The 20,898-nt window shown below is 42.9% G+C and overlaps 1 pseudogene; it reads right to left on the minus strand.

Annotated features, from left to right (window-relative positions):
- The window catches only part of LOC135211960 (uncharacterized), a 122,681-nt pseudogene that overhangs the window by 53,140 nt on the left and 48,643 nt on the right, over positions 1-20,898 (minus strand).

The raw sequence follows: 20,898 nt of genomic DNA on the forward strand, positions 1-20,898 counted from the left end.
TCTGGATGAATATGGATCTGGGAGTACGCGTCCTTTAGATCTATCGACAGCAATGAAGTCGTTTTCCCTCACAGCTACTAACACTGATCGTGGGGTCTCCATCTTGAACCTCATCTTCCTGACAAAATTATTCAAGGTGGATAAGTCGATCACAGGTCTCCATTCCCCTGACGCCTTGGGCACCAAGATGTGACTGTTAAACCCCGAGGACGGACACACTACTTCCTCTACTGCACCTTTGCCCAGCATTTTCTGCACTTCCTCCCGGAGAGCTAAGAATTTTGGAGAGTCTGAGGGATACACTTGCCTGAGCAGAGGTTTGTCCAAGAGCGGGGAAGAGAAGTCGAACAGTAGTAAATACCCTACCCGAAGGACATCTACTACCCACTTCTCTGCCCCATAACTCTGCCACTTGGCCCACTGGCCTGCTAGGCACCCCCCACCCATGGCAAAGGAGAGGGAGAGGTGCCCAACCTATCGACAACCCCCCTTATTTCTACTCCTGGAGCCCCTCCTAGACCTGGTAAGAGCGGGACCGAAAGGATGTTGGTTCTCTGATTTGGGCTGAGACGAATGGGAGGGCCCCACCGAAACTGAACTCCTAGATGGCTTACTAGGCGACGATCTCTGTACTTGCTGCTGAACAAGAGGAGGAAGAGGGCAGGACATCTCCAAGAATGAGACTCCTACTTGGACACAGCCTGGTGCACCAACCTGTCCTTCGTGTCAGCTTGCAGTCGGTCTATCATGTCCTCCAGCTCAGTCCCAGGAAACAGGAACTGAAATTCTAAAAGATCCCCCTTCCTGAACGCCAACAAGGACTCAGGGTCAACCGATCTTGCCATCCTGGAAAATGCTGTGTCCCTTCTGATCAGAAGATTAGCCCACAAATTGACACTAAGATGTGCGAGATACGAGAACGCCTTGTCCTCAAGACTGCAACAAACTGACAAGAGAAGAAGCACTCACCAATCTTTCTGGGGACCTATCAGATGCAATCTTGGCTGTCGACCACAAGTCCAACCATGACACAGTCTGGAACATGGAGGCTGCCGTGGACTCCAAAGCCGAGGCATTCTGCAGAGACAAGGACAGTGCCACCAACCTCACCTGCTCCAAAGTCAACCCTGGCTAGAGACGTATAATGTCTGGGTTCAGATGACGAGGCAACATGCAGACAGAGTTCGTAGCATAATACTTCCTGCCTCATGAGTGGTGGAGGAAGCAACTTGTAAGAACCCCTTGAACGAAGAGACCCGTCCCAATCTGACACAGAAGCGTTCACCTTTTGCAAGACCGACTGGACATGCCGCGATAAGGGAAGGTGAAACGATGACTTAGGATCTTGCGTAGCCCCCAGCAAGACTTCCAAGCAAGTAGGACTGAAAGATGACCGAGCCTAAGTCCTACTCTCCAAATTGTTGAACCCACGAATGAGATCAACTACTTTGGTAAAGGAAGACAAAAACTCTTGCGTGTCTCCTTCCCTCTGCTCTGGCAATGGGGACCAACAACGAGAAGAAGATGCAGGCTTATCCAACATGCCTTCCTCATGCAAAATAACTTTAGACCCAGCAACTAAAGAACCTGAAGTGCCCAGCAGACCTGTCCAGACTGGGGCCATGTTCCAACTCCTGCGATGAACCAACAACACTAGGAACACCACTACGAACACTCGCAATAGATGACTCACATATGTGTCTGGGTACGTGTCCACGTGGAGCAGATACACATACGTATGACAGAGAAGCACCTCGAACTCTTGATGTAGAACTAGAATTCCTCGAAGTCGAACTTCGAACAGGACCAATGCGAGGGGGAGGTAAACACTCCGGTTGCATTACTTCTGCATTCACAACTTTCTATCTTTTCACATGCGCCTTAAGATCCTTACGACAACGAATAGGCCCTAGTACAGCAGAAGCAGAAGAACGAGGAGGCGACGCAACACACTTCGTCACTGCCTTCTCAGCTGACAAGGCAGCAAACCTATCTTCCAAAACAGAGTCCAATCTCTTAAGAACCGCCTGACATAAAGCCTCAGACGGATCACCAAGAGAGGACGCAGACGACACGGAAGGAAGAGGATACGTCTTGGATGGCAGCGATGACGTCACAGGAGCAAATAATGACGACACAGAGGAGCGAGGCAGCACAGCAGCCCCAACCAGCCGACGTAGCAGGGAGACAGAGACACACTGAGGGAACGGGAGTGACCATCATCAATGGAAGTGATGTCACTGATGGACTGGGAGAGATGGTATTGGTGAGTGACATCACTAGCAGTGCTGAGAGAGATGTCACAGCCTCCCCTTCACCCGAGCTAGCAGCAGGCCCCACTGGCGGAGCAATACAAAATGGCTGACCTTGGGCATCAACGTAGAGATGGCCTGGGGGAGGAGGGAGAGCTGGGGGACCTGAGGGGGGAGGTGAGCATCCATGAAATGCGTCAGCAAATCCTCCAAGAAGGGTAAACCCCGTAGCCCAAGTGACGACCAGAGAGCCGCCATTTTGGACACCTCCAAACTGCATGTGGAGTGTGGGTCTGTAGCTGAAGAATCCAGAAAACAAGAACACGGGAAACCTAGAGTTCCCGGACACATATGTTGGCGAGGCCGAGAAGCAGACGAAGCCATAACACAAGTACACACAGACTGACAATGAATACAGTGAAAATGGGCAAAGAACTGGGTAAATGGCCAAGAGGGCAAATGCAACTCTCACCTAGGCAGTTAAGAAAAAGACTGAACATGGTAGCGTAGGTGCACAGTCTTTGACCAGTCTTCACCCAATATACACACGCGTTGCCAGATCTCACAAAATTCCTTGCTTTTTCATCTCCAATTTTTAACTGGATCCAGCTGGGAGCTAGAAAATTATCCTCTTGTTAAAACAGGTTTTTGTTCGCGTTTGAACAATATCATATACAGGTCTGATTACTTAAATGTAAGTAATTTTCTGAAGCTTTATTTTTTGTAGTGATACATTACCATTTATGCCATTACCATCATTCCCACAACCTGGTCCCTAGCTATGCAAGAGTTACTTGACTACTACTAACTGAGTGTTAATTTTTATTGATTGTATTAATTAAAATATATTTATAGAACACAGGTAGTCTTCACAAGCTGGCCGAGAAGGCAACAAAATGAACTCACTCAAAACTCTAATCAAGCTCTCAAAATGGAGCTAGTGAAAGTTTAAGTAAATAAATTGGACAGCTAGGTTGAGAGAGACCAATAAAAACAGAAGCTACACTACCAGAATATTTATATCATGGGCACAATACAACATACGGCTATCCATTTTACAAAGAGAGAGAGAGAGAGAGAAAACTGTACTAACCTTTCTGCAGACTGGCATGCAAGTTTCCTCTCTTTTAATAATGACTTCCAACACTTGTATTCGTCTTCCAACTTCTTAGTTTTTGTCTTCATGTCAGTAATTTTATCTGAGCTGTAAGAAAAAATGCATTTAGGCCCCTATAAAAATGAAGTTTTAAAAATAAAAAGTTTGCAATGAAATATATTTGGTGAAGGATAATAGTTTAAGGTACATTTGGTATTTGAACTATTAAAATGGGTGCAGTAATAAACATTTTAGTTTAAGGTATATTTGGTATTTGAACTATCAAAATAGCCAGTTATAAGCGTATTTAGAAGGGGGTAACTTTTCACTGGTGGTTGTGGTCCCAAAACCCCAGCGAAAACTGGGGTTTGACTGTATATGTCAATTATCACATAACATGATTTACAAAAGACACTAAGTCCTTACTTAGGTGACAGTAGGGGACATGACACAGCCACCCACCTCCTGCAAACCAGTCTGGCTTCCTCCTCCGAACCAGTTTGTCTGCCCAAGGTGAGGACAGGGTAGGTAGGGAGATTGGAAGGGTAGGGGAGACAGCAGTACAATGGTACCTCAAGATACGAAAGGCTCAACTTACGATAAACTTGAGATATGAAAGCAAATACGACAAAGTTTACGGCTCTACATACGAAAATTGCTCAAGATACAAAAGGTTATTGCTGTAAAGTCCGAGATTCACCCGGACCACCGATAACAATTTTGAAAAACTCGCGCGCCGCCCAACTGAGTAGACATTGCCCCCATCCTCCCGCTCTGACATTGGTTCCTGATGCTAGTCACTGCCATGAGATCCTTCTCTCCTATTGGTCAGCATCCCTCCCATGATGCATCTACGTAGCAGCATCCTTTTTCGGCCACTGAACGGCATCGTCGGTATCATAAGCACGCTGTATTCGTTCGTTCTAACGATTTCGTTTATTAATGTAAATTTGTTAAGTGATTTCGTTGTAGTATACTTTATTGTGTTGTGTGAGAACTTTACTACATACATATAAATACTACATAACATAATCACGTACAGTATAAACGTAGTCATGGGTCCCCAGAAACTTGAAATTCACGGAAAGAGGATGCTCTCTTTGGAGACGAAGATGGAGATTATCAAGAAGTATGAAGCTGGTATGCGATTGAGTGTGATCGCCAAGGAATAAGGCCGAAATCCGTCAACGATAGGCACCATCCTTAAGCAGAAGGATGTCATCAAAGCAGCTACACCTTCCAAGGGCGTCACTATTTTGTCCAGCAAGAGGACCCACGTGCACGATGAAATGGAAAGGCTTCTTCTTGTCTGGATAAAAGACAAAGAAATCGCTGGCGATACAGTAACGGAGACGGCAATCTGCCACAAGGCCAACTTTATTTTCGGCGATTTGATTGCCCAGGCCGAAGACGACGAAGGAGAAGGGACATCAACGCCAACCCAGACTTCAAGGCTTCGCATGGGTGGGTGGTTCGAGAAATTACGTAAACGGACTGGCATCCATTTGGTGATGCGGCATGGGCGGAGGCGGCACCTCGGACATGAAAGCGGCCGAAGCCTTTAAAAAGACGTTCAACGAGATGATGATCAATGAAGGCTACAGTTCTCAGCAAGTCTTCAACTGTGATGAGACTGGCCTTTTTTGGAAAAAATGCCTCGTCAGACGTACATCACGCAGGAAGAGAAGAAGCTATCCGGGCATAAGCCTATGAAACACAGGCTTACGCTCGCACTTTGTTCCAATGCCAGTGGGGATTGCAAGGTGAGGCCCCTACTTGTCTATCATTCCAAGACTCCTCGAGCCTTCAAGGCCCACAAAATGCTTAAGGAGAAGCTTCCAGTGATGTGGAGGGCTAATGCGAAAGCCTGGGTAACGAGGCTTTTGTTCATCGAAGAGAAGCGCCTCCCTCTGAAATGTCTGCTGGTGTTGGACAATGCCCCTGCCCACCCTCCTGGCCTTGAGGAAGATATCCTAGCGGAGTATTCCTTCATCAAGGTTCTTTATCTTCCGCCTAACACCATCCCTCTCCTCCACCCCATGGACCCCAGCAAGTGATATCGAACTCAAGAAGCTGTATACAAAACATCTTTTCAAGAGATGTTTCAACATCACCGATACCACAAACCTCACCTTGCGTCAATTTTGGAAGGAGCATTTCGATATCGTCATATGCATCCGACTCATCAACCAAGCTTGGCAGGAGGTTTCCAGGCGAACCTTGAATTCCTCGTGGAGGAAACTCTGGCCTGATGCCGTATCCGCCCGAGACTTCGAGGGATTCGAATTGGGCAAAGCTGGTGCTGCAGATTCAGGAATAGTTGACGATCCTGAAACTGTTTCGCAACCAGATCTTGACGAGATCGTTGCACTTGGCAAGTCCATGGGGCTGGTCGTCGACGAGGACGACATCAATGACCTTTTCGAGGAGCACCAAGAGGAACTTATGACGGATGACCTGAAGGAGTTGGAGGCCATGCAACATAACGTCGTCCAAGAGGAGTTCTCTAGCAGCGGAGAGGAGCAGGACGACGACTCTATGACAACGGCAGATATTAAGGATGCTCTAGCTGCTTTTCATGAGGTGCAATCATTCATAGAAAAGAGACACCCCGAAAAGGCTTACACAGGTCATATGCTTGCACAGTTCGATGACGTTTGCCCGAGTCGTTTCAGGAACACTGTCAAAAGTAGGCAGAAGCAATTTTCCTTGGATAGTTATTTTTAAAGAGGCCTTTAGTAGGAGTACGTAGCAAAAAGGAGAACGTAGTGATACTAAAAAACAGAAATTGAAAGTGGTGAAGAAGTTTAAATTTTGTATATATAAAAAAAAAAATGTAAAGTATAAAATAGTAAAAAAAAAATTTACAAATCAAAAATAGAAAAAAAAATTTAATTTTAATTTTTTTTAAAGTTTAAGTGTTACAGTTTTTAATGTTTTTCGTAAAGTTTAGTTTATGTTTTCCTTACATTTGTTTGTGTTTCGTAAAGTTATGTGTATGTAAGTATCTGCCATTTGTCCTCCTCCTCTGTCGCCACTTTCGGAGATAGCCTCACTCGAAAGGTAAGCTTCCACATTTTACTACATACGTACGTATGTACATACAGTATTTCTTGTATACCATGTACACTAATAACTTTATTTACAGGTATATTAGCAGTACATATTAAGTTAGGTATTGAATGGTCCAAATTGTTGTAGTATTTCATTGTTTATAGGTCAATTTAGCTTTATTATGAAATTTACTGGGGTGTTTTTGGAGGGCTTGGAACGGATTAGCCCTTTTACATGTAAAATGCGGTCCAAGATACAAAAAGCTCATGATACGAAGGCCGCCTCGGAACGAATTAATTTCATATCTCAAGGTACCATTGTACTGGGTTCCAGCACATGTACAGCTCTCCAACAAGCTCATATCAACATGTAGTAAGGCCGTTTGTGCAAAACTTTGGACTATAATTTTAGTGAAAATCATTGGTTTGCAAAATGTTAGTAAAATATATTTAATTTTTCACTTTGACAAAATTTGATCCCTTCAGATATATATAAAAAAAAAATCATGTCAAATCTGTTCAATCAGACAGGTAGGTCTAGGCCTAGTAAGTGTGTGTGAATGACTTAATGAAAATGGTTGAAAAACAAGAGAATAGTATCAGTTCAAGTTAATGCAATTAATACTTTGAGATATTACAGACTCTCATGTTGTTGCAGCCCCTATCAATAAAACAAAATCCATCGAGTAACAAAGATTTACATATAGCTTACACTTTATCCCATAACCAACTTGCCTAGTTTAATGTATATTATATAAATAATAGCTATCCCTAATCACAATTTTATATCATAATTCAGTTTAAAATATCAACTTGCTAATCCTGCAATTTCAGATATATAGATACAAAATAATTGCCCTTAAAAAGATACTTAAAAACAGTACTGTATAACATAACCTAACAAATATGTAGCTCACTGCAGCTGCTCAAGTCAAATTAGCTTGCATGATATGTAAAATATGCACACTCCTCCTATAAAAAATACAATAAATACTAGTTTCATTTTAACATATACAAAATGCTACACACTTCCTGTGGCCCCCTCTCTCACTCTGGTATGGTAATTTTACTGACATTTACATTTTACTGACATTTAAATCAGTGTTGTATTGATAATGTATTAATACAGAGTTCAACAATTTTACAGAACCTATATAACCTCTCTGGGAGGCAACAGCCTCCTGTTCCCTCACTTTTGAAACAATCATTCATGAGAAGAAGGAATTTCCAGTTTTATGATGACTAGAAAATTAATTTTTTTATTAAAAGCAAGTTTTATGTATGCAACTTACCAAGTGATTACATAGCCACAGTTTCACTATATGCAGCAGCTAAAATTTGAACTTCATGGTAGCGCTACTTTGTTATGGTTAAGCAACTGCCCCACCCCACTACCGGCGAAGCATGGAAACCAACTCAGTAAACAAGACGGTTGTTTTTCTGCTTCTGATAACCGTAACATTGGGTCTTATAGCAGCTGCGGAATTTGAATCTGGTAGAATCTGTTAGAATCTTCTCAGTCAATGTCTCTGGCATTTGGTGAAGTATTCTTACTTTTGGTAGCCACTTTGGCATTGATTAGCTATACAGTATTCCAACCATATTTATTGGGGATGGGTACCAGACACTCCCACAAATATCTCAAAACCCGCGAATAGTTGGGACTCCCCTCTAAAAATGCTTATATTTGCCTATCCTGAAAGTTCAAATGCCAAATGTATACTTAAGTATCATCCTACATCAAATATAACAATTGAATTGGTATTATTAATATATAAACAACCAATAACAGAGAGAGAGAGAATAACTCCTTACGATATCAAAAGATTGAAATGAACTTCTATAGGCAACATTTCTTCCCTTCCCATAAATAAATACATATATCTTTTCAGAGAGGAGAGAAAAGAGAGGGCTGAACAAGTATCTATTTGTCAGTCTATCAATTCTTTTGCTGAGAGAGAGAGAGAGAGAGAGAGAGGGAGAGAGAGAGGAGAGAGAGAGAGAGAGAGATAGCATTGCATAAAAACCATTAAAATCGTTGACCATTATATGGCACTGCTGCCTTCCCTATCACATTACTTGTCATATTTGACAGCTTTCCGAGTTCCAAGCTTCTCTGGAGTTGAGAGAGGAAGGGGAATGGATACACAGAAAGACAGAAAGACGTAGGGAAGAATTTTCATTTAAAATTACAGTTATATCTTTATCATCATCATTATTATTATTTTGTTAAAAGTAATTGCTGCCTCAGCTGTGTTAATTTATTTTTCTAATTAGTATTGTTTCTCATTGTTGCTTAAACTGGTGAGCAAGCACCAAAGGTTGGCATGTTTCAAATAGGTAATTGTCAAAGTCGATTTTAATTTTATTAAAAATGCTGGGGGCGGTAATAAAATTTTCAGGGTATACCCCATAGATTTTATTAAAAGTAAAATTCAATTTGATTCTTTTTGTGGGGCCGCGATGTTTCGTTTGAGACTCTAGATTAGGCGGAGGTAGGCGATGGACTGAAGTGAGAGGGTGAGTCTGTATGCTTATGTAGTGGCGATGCAGCGGGGCCTTCATGCTACTGCATTTTCATTGGCTAATGAATGGCGAGCTGCTTTACGTTGGCTGCCTGGCTGCGGGCTGACACTAGCTCCCGAGAGCATGCTCAACAGGTGTGCCGATCTTCTCAGCTGCATGGCATCACACCGGGCTTCCTTTTCATTGCTCAATGGCTGCGTGATGTCACTGCTGGTATTACTCGTGGTATTAAGGTCATCTTTGGTGTTTTCTTCTTGAATTGGGGCGTTTTCATGCGGCGATATAGTGTTGTTTGCCGTTACTGGTGCGTTTCTTCACATGCAGGTCGGGAGCAAAAAGGCCTCCTGTATCGTATTCATGGAGAGCTTTAGCTCCTGAATGAGTAACGCCTCCAGAAGGCGCAGACGGTTAGGGTCGGTGCTCTCTCTATTATCTTGGTGTTTCGGATAATACAGTCGCAGGAGACTCTCAGTGGGTTAGTGAGGGTGTGATTCTTGATGGCCCCTTCTTGGGCGTGACAGGAGTTTCTCTTAGCAAGATGCATTGTAGTCATTCCAATGTACTTCCCAGGACATTCTGGGAAGTACATTATTATTACAGTGGGCCCCCTGTATTTGCATTCTCTGGTTTCACAGATTTCTCTCTGGACCATATCTACCCATTACTCATGGGAAATTCGCCTACTTGCTAAATTTTCTGCGAGAAATATCCTGAAATAGCTAATTTTTTAATAAATTTCATCATAAATTGCACTTTTTGTGATAAAACTATTAAAAAAAACCATGTATAAAAATTTGTAGTGGGTTTTTCTTGAGATTTACCTACTAAAATAGGCGGTTTTCGGCGTTTTTATTTGGGTTCCAACTATTTGCGGATTCTAAACATTCGCAGGGGGAGGGGGGGGTGTCTGGTACACATCCCCCGTGATTACAGGGGCCACTGTATTATTATTATTATTATTAACTGAAAATATCAATAAACATATTACCTAATAGTACCATAAAAATTCTTTCATCTCAGTAAAAGATAGCGAGAGAGAGAGAGAGAGAGAGAGAGAGAGAGAGAGGAGAGAGAGAGAGAGAGAGAGAGAGTGTGTTTATCTCTCTGTTCTCTCAGAAATGTTAATTTATGTACATACACTTCTAATGCTTCCAGCAAAACATAGGGAGAGAGTTACCACTATGACATACATATCTTTTGTGGCAAGAGAGAGAGAGAGAGAGAGAGAGAGAGAGAGAGAGAGAGAAGAGAGAGAGAGAGAGAGAGAGAGAGAGAGAGAGAAGTAGTTATCCTTATTTAAGAGTAAAATGGATAAATTATTGTATTTCTTTAAAATACTATCACATATGAATTTTGTAATTAAAGTTATATTATTATTATTATTAATTATAGAGAGAGAGAGAGAGAGAGAGAGAGAGAGAGAGAGAGAGAGAGAGAGAGAGAGAGAGAGAGAGTTCAACAAAACACAACAGCTCCTCCCCCCCTGTCACATTACTTGATGTATCTGACAGCTTTAGTACCTGGAGTTAGAAAGAGAAGACTGGGATTTCCTTCAATCTTACATTTTTTAAAATAATAAAACTAAAATCTTACTCAATTCACTATTAGTATTTTTTAATAATTTTGATACTATTGCTGTTTACATTAATACTAATACTAATTGAAAATAGTAAATCATTTATTTATCATAAAAAATTATACATCTCTGTGAGAGAGAGAGAGAGAGAGAGAGAGAGAGAGAGAGAGAGAGAGAGAGAGAGAGAGAGAGAGAGAATTATTATTTTTATATGTGATATCATTTAATCTTATTAAACTTGATAATACAGTATTAATCAATATTAATACTTGAAAATTAGTAAATCATTTCTGTATCATAAAAAATGTATTTAGACATGAAAATAAACATCAAAATACACTAATTATATATTATTTTTGTTAGAAAAACCCTCGCGAATAGGCGAATTTCCAACAAATAATGGGTAGATATAGTCCAGAGAGAAATAAGCGAATCCAGAGAACACGAATACAGGGGGCCCACTGTATAGGAATCCAGTATAAATAAATTTGAAAATTTTAATGTCCTGCACAGACACATGCACAAACAAAGATTTAGATGAAATGTTCATTAGTTTTTTTTAGTCAAAATACCAAAATGCAAGCAGAAAAAGGTAAGCTACTCTGAGGCAACAACACTTCTAAGGATGATGTACAGGATTGGCTGGATGACAACAGTGGCAACCCCGCCTTCTAACTTCAGTCAAACAGTAAGACAGTTGCTGCTGATGATGCAAAGCACCTGAAGAAGACAACAACAATAAAAATTCCAAGCTCTGTTCCATTACAAGCACCCTCATACAAGTACATGCACGTGATCTTCAATATGTTTACATATTGATCTTCAATATGTTTACATACTGAAGATCAACTTCGACCCCTACTACTGCCCTAAGGCTTGGATATGGCTACACAAGTGGAATGTCCTTCAGCCAAGGATCTGATATGTCACTGCTGCCCCAATTTTATGACCATAACCTTGTGTGTCTATCTTCCAAACCACTTCACCTCTTAATAATTTCTTCCAAGAGTCAAAGGAGGCACAAGAAGAAATGCTGGTCTCAACGACACAGTCAACTGGTGGAGGGGGCCAGTTGCTGAGAGGATTAGTAAACCTCCTTTCAAGTTTGTAAAAATCTGGCACTCATAAGGACAGGCAGTCCCTGGTTATTGTGGGGTTCCATTCCCGACGGTGTGATAACTGAAAATCGCTAACCAAAAATTGGCAATAATAATGCTGATTCCCAGTTATCAACGAGGGTCGGCACCAATATGCAAGGATCAACAGAGATTGCCGCATATCGGCACCGAAAATTCAACTTTTGTCATCACTAGACAATTACCATAAAACCGGATCAGTAATCACGAGGGACTGCCTGTACCAAGGAAGAGCATGCAAGTGAGAGAAAAAGTATTTTTATAATTACATATACATTTCCCTTTTTATCTATGATATACTTTAAGACTATTGTAATGGGTTTGGGCAAAATGAAAAAGAAAGTGATACTCATTTTCAAGCAGTAGCACAACCTACCCTATTGTGCGTTGCATACACAAGATAAAAGGGGGCTAGGATTTTTTTATTTTCTTGGGAACTGTATTAATACAGCATATTTTGTTACAAATAAGAGAATATGTGCTACCTAATTTAATTTTGCATCAAGTTTTCAGTTAAAGATTGATGTTTGTAGTTTATAAGCTTATCGAGTCTTTAAACTTATGCAGAACTGACCTTACACGACTAGACCATGGCTCTATTAATCCGGATGAATTTGAGTTAACTGTATATTTTTTACACAATTAACTAACATTTTAATAAATAAACTTTCCACTGGCCTTAGCATAACAAACAAACTTTCCATTGGCCTTAGCATAACAAAACATTATACCTAAATAAACTATAATTTGGGGCAGCAAACCATACGTATATACCAACACAAATGCTGATGCAAAGGAAAGCATGTTATCCAACACAAAATTCACTTATTCAAAACCAACAAAATCATTAGAAAAGAAAAAGCATATCTTCTTCCCAGCTTTATCCCTATTCGGGGTTGCTATTTTTAATGAGTCTCTTCCATCTACCTCTGTCCTGTGTCACTTCCTACCGTACTCCCTTCTTCCTAATATCACCTCTAATGCAATCTCTCCATCTGGTCTTAGGTCTTCCTCTCCTTTGCTTCCATCCACCTCCATGTTCATCACTTCTCTTGCCATTGCCTGTGTTGCTCTTCTCTTCTCATCACGTTGGTCATACCATCTTAACCTTGCCTCATTGCACTTTCTCTGATGTTTCAGTAACCTTTACTGTACCCCTATATGAACCCTGTCCATTTTGGTTACTCCGCTCATCCAACTAAGCATCCTCATCTCGGTTACATCCAACTTTCTGCCCTCTGTTTTCTTTACAGGTGCTGCTCCCAATTCATATGTCATTGTAGGTCTGACCACTGCCTTGTGCACTCTGCCCTTTAATCTTATAAGGACTTTCTTATCATATGTGACACCAGACACCTTCCTCCAGTTGTTCCGTACCACACTGAATGCAGTTGTTAATTTCCTCTTCTATGTTCCCCTCATTGTCAATCACTGAGCCAAGGTACTTGAATTTATGGACCCTTTTGATATTTCCTCTGCCTAATTTGATTGTGGTTTGCTGGTTGCCATCCAATTTGGTTGTCATATATTCTGTCTTTTTCCTGCTTATCCTTAAACCTCTACACTTCAAGGCATATCTCCATCTTTAAAGCTTGCCCCCAAGTTCTTCTCTATTCCAAGACTATGTCATCTGCATAGAGCAGACACCATGGTGGGCTCTTCCCTGACATCCTCCATCAAATCATCCAGGACAATATTAAACCAGAAGTGGGCTCAGAGCGGATCCTGATGTAGCCCGACTCCAACTTGGAAATTTTCTGTTCTTCCAACTGTAGATCTGATGCTCATCTTTACATTTCTATATAGCTCTCTAATCATTCTGACATACTTCTCCATTACTCCTCTTTCACAGAGACATCTCAGAAAAAGAAAAAGCGTATGAAGGAGGGTAAGAAAAAATTAACATATCAGAAAAAGAAAATGTGTATGAAGGAGGGTAAAAAGAAAACTAACATTTTGCTCCATGTAAATTTATTTTTCATGGTGAAATGTACCTATAGCACTCATTTCTAGGTATAAATAAATGCTAAATATACCAGAGAAAAAAGCAAATGGAATGCCAGAGTTACTACCTCTGGATCGATCACCCCCAAAGGGTGTCTGTATAGCAACAGGGGCGAGTGGAAGCCACTTATCACAGATACTTTGCCCAATATCTTTCTCCTCTCTCAAAATCCCCCGCCAGAGAGGTGCCATTACAACGACCACCTTCCGCTTGCCACCGCTACCTCTGCCAAGAAACGTCATTCCTGAATACGCACCCAAGCTTGGGCCAGCTAATGGGTGGGGAAAGGAAAAAAGAGGGATGGGTTCACTGGGCAACACAGGTCTTCACCCAGAAATAGATTTTTCCTTTGTCAAAATCCCTTTTCTGGGATTGACCTGTGTCGCCCAGTGAAATAGCAACAGAGAATTGGCCATACAAGCTTGGTAAACTGAGAGCAAAACAAAAATTTTTATAGAAGGAGAAAATAAAACTTTTTCCTTACAATCACTTGTTTTCAATGATCCAAGTTAGGGGATACAAAAATAATAAGTAAATAACATATAACCATATATGACCAAGTCATACCATCACCAGGAAATCAGCACAGGTAATGAATATAATAACACATGAAATAATGAACTATGTACAAACACAGGAGTGGGTTAATAAGCAATCCAGTCCGTGACAAAAAGGCAAAAAGGGAGGAAATACAAGCGAGGCAGGTAGGTGAGAGGGAGTACCAAAAGGTAATTAAAGGCAAAATCAATGATAATTAACAATATACAACATTACAAAATACATAATTAGGCTGTATCAGGGGAGACAATGTTCCCAGCAGCCACTGCAGAATATTTAAGGGCCTCAAGAGACTTTAGATAGCGGCGTTTAAATACTGTCGGAGATTTCCAACCCGTATACTTTTTGAGATCATCAAAGTTCATATGATGAAAATAATTAACTGAGGTAACCACTGCTCGGATATCATGAACCTGAGGAACTGAATCCGGATTAGCTTGTTTAATAAAATAAAGAATTTGTTGTCTGATGGCCTTCAAGGAAATGGTTCCATCTTCTCTCTAATAAAAAGAGGACCTGAAGACTTATTAGAAGTTCTGTCAAGAAGATAGATTTCAATGTAATAATAACTGGACATAATGATGGGTCCTGTGGAAGAGGGACAATCATCCACGGAGACCACCTGTTCTGAGGGTCTTCATTCTTTGCTAAGAATTTCAGATTCAGAGAAAGCAGAACTTCTCCTGATGGGAGGAAATCAATATGATTAGGTTCTCTAGAGAGAGCCGACAGTTCAGATATTCTGGCACCTGAGGCCAGGCTCAATAAAAATAATGTTTTCCTGAGAAGGGTTATATATGAGCATGATTCATTATCAGTATCTGAAGCTAACTTGAGTACGTCATTTAAAAACCAGGAGACCGTATGAGGCCGGTTTACTGGTCTCAGACGAGCACATGCTCTAGGGATAGACGAAAAGTACGAATCTGTTAAATCAATATTAAAGCCTACTGAAACATTTTCTTTAAGGCAGATTTAGTGGTAGTAATGGTACTAGCAGCAAGGCCTTTTTCGAACAGTTCTAAAAATGAAAAAAACTGAAACTGCCAGATTTGTGGTCATTGTCTGAACATCTGATTCTTTTAGAAAGATGGCTAACTTCCTCACTGCCGAATCATACTGCCGGAGTGTCAAGTTCTCTTTTGTCTGATTCCACGAATAATGTGCTTAGTGGATCAATATTAGCACCTTCTGTGCCGCAAACTCATGAAGTCCATAAAGTTAGGGCATTCAGAATTCTTGAGGAAGCTGACACAGTCCGAGTCTGTACTATTTGAGTCAGTTTGAGTTGGGGATCCGTCTGGGAAGGAGTTTCAACTCTAGTAAAAGAGGAAACAATTGCTCTTTGGCCAGTTGGGTGCTACCAGAGCTATCCGCCCTTTGAAAGATCTGAGTTTGTGTAGAACTTTCATCAAAAGGTTTATTGGCGGAAATAGGTCAATCTTCTGCCAATTGTTCCAGTCTATGGACATCGCATCTGTGTGAGCTAGAGGATCCAATGGGAGCCACATAACATGGAAGTTTGTGGTTGGACTCCGTGGCAAACAAGTATACCTGAAGGCCCAGTATTTGTAGGTAAATCCAATTGAATGACTTTGTGTCTAAGGACCACTCTGATTCCAGCAGAGTTGTCCTGGACAGTGAATCTGCAATGACATTCCGTACTCCTGCCAGGTGAGTAGCTGACAGGTGCCAATGATGTTTCATTGCCAACGAGAAGATTGCTATCATCACGAGATTTATGTGGCTCGATTTGGAACCTCCTCTGTTTAGGCAGTCAACTATCACTGCACTGTCCAAGACTAGTCTAATTTCAATATTCCTGGCCGGAGCTAGTCGTTTCAGGGTCAGGAAAATGGCCATTGCTTCTAAGATGTTGATATGGAACTGGCGGAATACTGTCAACCATGTTCCTTGAACCTTCTTGTACTGAGAATAGCCACCCCATCCGCTCAGAGAGGCGTCCGTGTGGACTACTAGAGACGGCGGGGGGGAAATTGGAGCGCTACTGACTTGGAAAGACTCTTGACTGTCGTCCATGGACGAAGTCTTTTCCTTAGTATCAACAGAATCAAGGAGATTTTGTCTCTGAGTCTGATGTTGGCTCTTCTCCGCCATACTCGATTGATGTCCTTCAGTCTGGCTTTCAACAAAAGATCTGTTATTGAAGCAAACTGAAGAGAACCTAGGACTCTTTCTTGGGTACGACGAGAACGCCACCGTCTGTTCTTGAGAAATTGTCTCGTTAAAGCGTAGCTTTTGCTATCTCTTTGCACTTGGTTGGCGTGGAAGAGATAGTTTGTGTGCAGTTAGATCCCCTTGAATTCCTAACCATTGAAAGTAATACGCCGGAATGAGACGGGACTTTTCCTTGTTTATCTGGAATCCAGATACTCTAGAAATTTTATTACTTTGGCTGTTGCACTGCGACATTCTTTGTCGTTGGTTGCCCAAATGAGCCAGTCGTCTAGTAAGCTACTAGTGTAACCCCCTGAGCTCTTAGTTCCTGAACTACTGTCTCTCCTAGTTTGGTGAATATTCTGGGCACTATATTGAGCCCGAATGCATGACTGAACGAGTAAGCCTGTCTTCCTAGTTTGAAGCCTCGGTAGGGAGAAAAAGTTTTCTCGCTATCGGGACGTGATAATAAGCGTATGTAAGATCAATAGAGGTGGTGACGACCCACGGGGAAGTAAGGTCCGCACCTGCGAGGCGGTTAGCATGCGGAACTTGTCGCATTGAATGTATAAGTTGAGACGGGACAAGTCCAGAATCACTCTTCGTTTGTACCTGTGCACGGTGAACAAACGTCCCTGAAATTTCAGGTGTCTGACTCTCTTTATTGCCTTCTTTTGAAAAGGAAGGTCTTTGGCATCAGTCTAAGAGGCTCTTCATTCATTGGAATTTGGTGGAATCTGACTGGTGGAGGAGGCCCTTTTATCCATCTCCACCCCAGACCTTCTGATACAATACTGTGGGCCCACAGACTGAAGGTCCAATGGTCCCGGAAGAGGTACAATCTCCCACCTATCTGGAGAGGCTCATAGATTGGATGAGGTCTTACTTCCTCTGCCTCCTCTGGAGGGAGTTCTGGAACCAGCTCTGTACCGGTAAGCACCTCTTGCTCTGCTTCCTCTTGCATTTCGGTTATAGCCTCGAACGCTCCTTGTGCTTCAAATGAAGTGTTGAAGGCCGGGGACGTCACAAAAGCAGCCGAACTCGAGGACTGTTGAGTTGGTTGACTCTGCAGCAACACCAATTGTTGCTGTGGTCGTGCTTTAGAGGTCGAAGGTTGACCAATCTGGGAGACGGGAACTGGCCTGAATTACCGTCTGTGTCTGAGGAGCCTGGAAAGACTGATACTTCCTGACCCTCTTCCTACCTTTTGGCTGCGGTCTGGAGGTCTCATAAAACTTCCTTTTGGAGGGAGACCCTAGCGGACACAAAGGTTCTGATTAGCCCTAGCAGCCTCACTGATGACGCTATTAACTACGTCTTCAGGAAAAAGGTTAGGACCCCAGATTGCCGCTTTAATGAGCTTATTAGGCTCGTGTCTAATGGAAGCATCAGCAAGGACATGCTTCCTGCAGTTCCGCCCTAGCAACCAAAAAGTCATAGAGGTTACTCTGAAAGGTCTGTAAGAGTGACTTTTGTTATAACCCGAATAAGAGGTTCTCAGAGTAGACAGACGCCGTCAACTCCGATGTAGTAACAGAGTTGATCAACCTACTCAGTCTGCACCTGGATTCAAATTCTGCCTTTACCATGGCCTCCGGGATTCTGGGTAATCGTTCACTAAACGAGTGGAAGCACACTCCGGATCGAGTTTGCCCACTGTGAATGTTTCTGGAGCGCCCACCCAGCACTCCAGATCTCCGGGAAAGAGCAGAGAGGTGGGCTCTGTCTCACAAGCTGAGGCATCGGCTTCTCCTCCATTCCGGCCTGCAGAGTTAACTCTGCGATCTTAGATGTGCAAGGGGTTGGGATGTTATCCCTCACCACGAACATGGTGTAGCAACCCTTCTGTGGCGTTAGTCTAGTGTTGACGCACTCCCATTCTGAAAGGGTGCGGACCCATGCCGACTGTGCCTGGTCCCTAGGATAAATTACTGTTTCCTTTGAGACCCTGTCTACCCTGACTAATGCTTCCTCAGCTAACCGAGCAAAGCTGGGAAGGGAAATTGGAGGTCCGCCGGGAAGAACTCGTAATCTTCCGCGGACGGGTTCCACAGCCTTCAATCATCAGCATGCCATCCGAAAAGGGGGCATGCAGAGCCAACCGCCATGGGTTGCTGTTCTCAAATGGCAGAAGCTTAGAAGTATCCGGCACAATGAAGGACTGCTGTGTGCCTCCGGACTGCATAAGTCTGGCCAGTAAACTCTCCTGGACCTGTAGCCTCTGAGCCAGAGAGGATGAACTGACCCGATGTCTCCAAGCTCGAAGCAAGCTGAGAAGACATCGACTGCAACCTCAAGTCCACGATACTGCCCATCTTCTCCATGAGAAGATTAGCGAAGGCATCAGGATCAAAGCCGGACTCCGTAGATCTGGCTTTAGATACCTTAGCTCTCGACCCCTTATGCAGGGGAGTAGCTTTAGCCGAGGAAGTCATAGGTGTAGGAGCCAATGACGACCTGACGGAACTCGCTGGAGTAGGATTATTTGGTCTGTTAGTCCTAGGCAGAGTCTTCTTCTTCAGGGCTTTTATCTTGGGGATCACGGAACTAGACCTGTCCCCAAGGTTCCTGGACTTTGAGAAGCCCTGGAAAGAAGAGGAAGAAGACGAGAGGCCTGAATGAAAATTATTTCTTTTTGACAGATCTAGAAACTACAGCTACCTGCCTCACTTACTTCCCTACCTTCTTCCTGTGCGTCGACGGTCATCGGTTCAAGATGGATACTGATGGCCGCCACCTTTTCCGCCACCTCCTCGCACAAGGCGTCTTAGTCTTCCGGAGGGGCCTGGGTCTCCATTCGAATCTTGGCAATAATAGGGGCCGCCACCTCCCTATCCACTGCCGAAGAAGTCCTTGTGTTCGGATACAGTAGCGAACAAAGCTCCTCCGACAGTACATGGGGGCATCCGGCTGCGACATTCCTGCCAAAACCTCCAACCCAGGTCCTTAGGGTCGTCAACGAGGAGGTTTTGAGCGCCAGAGGAGTCTGTAAGAGAGGACGAAATCCGAATCTTCTGTGGCGGAACGTGTCATATTTTCAGATATAGAAATGTAAGGATATGTCATACAAAATAGAGAACATTACCAAGGTGAGAATGGTACCTCCCGACTCATCAGTCACTACTCAAACAATGAGTAGCAAACGTCACAGCCGTCGGGTGCCATACCAATAGGTTGTCGATCTGCACAGCACAACTGGCATGAGAATGACAGACCTCATGACCACACGGTTGTTGGAGGACGGCTGTACACCCTAACTCCTGACAGCGTACCATCTGTAAGTTAAAATTGATAAATGAATATCTTCAATTAGTTCCGCCGAAGTTAATTCCGGCGGTATGTTTACACTTAGATTAGTTCTACTAAAACTCTCTAAAGGTAAACATCAACTATTATAATTTTACATAACGTAAAAGCTCTGATTGTCTTCGCCTGCTCCGGAATCCATAATCTCAGTATCGCAATAGCTATGACCGGCGGAGTTGGCCTGATACGAACAGAACAGGGAAACAAGGTAAAACCTAGGCCTGAGTCTGATCACACCGGAGTAGGATAGCAATTCCAAGTCAATTGGAAACGCATTGCCTAAGCCTAGTTCCGCCTCCACCGGAGTGGGGAACAGCGATAACAACTGAGAAATACGGAATACCGAGCGGCGGAAACAGCAGTACGTAGCGCTCCGGCGTATAAAATACTGGCGGAAGTGATGGTAGACTACACCTCACCAGAATAAACACAAGCTCGGAGACATACCAACAGAGATTACATAATCTACTAATCCTTAATCTCCTCTGACTAATCCCCTGAAACGTGCTCGACGCTCCAGCTGCTGTTCACTGGTAGATTACTAAGTCAAGCGAGCTAACGAAGCACCGCCGGAACGAGTCCAGAACGGAAGGGAAAAGCTCGGGGAGAAAGGAAGACTTGCAATCGCCTGGCAACAGCAAACCAGTCAGGTGATTACACCCTCCGAGAAGAACAGTGAAGTAGCCTACAACTAAAGGGATAGAAGGGGGCATGCCAACTGACACCCTAAAGGAGGTAACGGCCAAGGCTATACTTGCTAATTTTATTGATAAAGAAGTATTGGAAGTACCGACAAAAAAAGGGGACAAGCCCATCTGCGAGCCTAGCCTAACCTTCCACAATCGGATACACTGATCTGGTCAGGTAGGCTAGGATAGCGCATACAAGTACGTTGCGAAAGAGGACACTCTAGAGCCTAACCTAACCCTCCAAAATCGAACGTATCGACCTGGTCAGGTTAGACAGGTCTAGCACCTACATTTACGTAAACAGAGAGGAACTCTCTAGTGATGGAACAACCTCCAAAACCAAATATCAGTCTGGTCAGGTAGCCAGGACTAGTACCAACTATGGGTAGCGAGTAGCACTCTCAAACGCCTAGCCTCCCACCAAATCCAAATCATCGATCTGGTCAGGTAGGCTAGGGTTGGTAAATTGTGTGGACTTCCAAACTAACCTCATCAAAATAAAATTAGTATACCAATATAATAT

This window comes from Macrobrachium nipponense, chromosome 40 (genome assembly GCF_015104395.2).
Source record: "Macrobrachium nipponense isolate FS-2020 chromosome 40, ASM1510439v2, whole genome shotgun sequence".
Taxonomy (NCBI): domain Eukaryota; kingdom Metazoa; phylum Arthropoda; class Malacostraca; order Decapoda; family Palaemonidae; genus Macrobrachium; species Macrobrachium nipponense.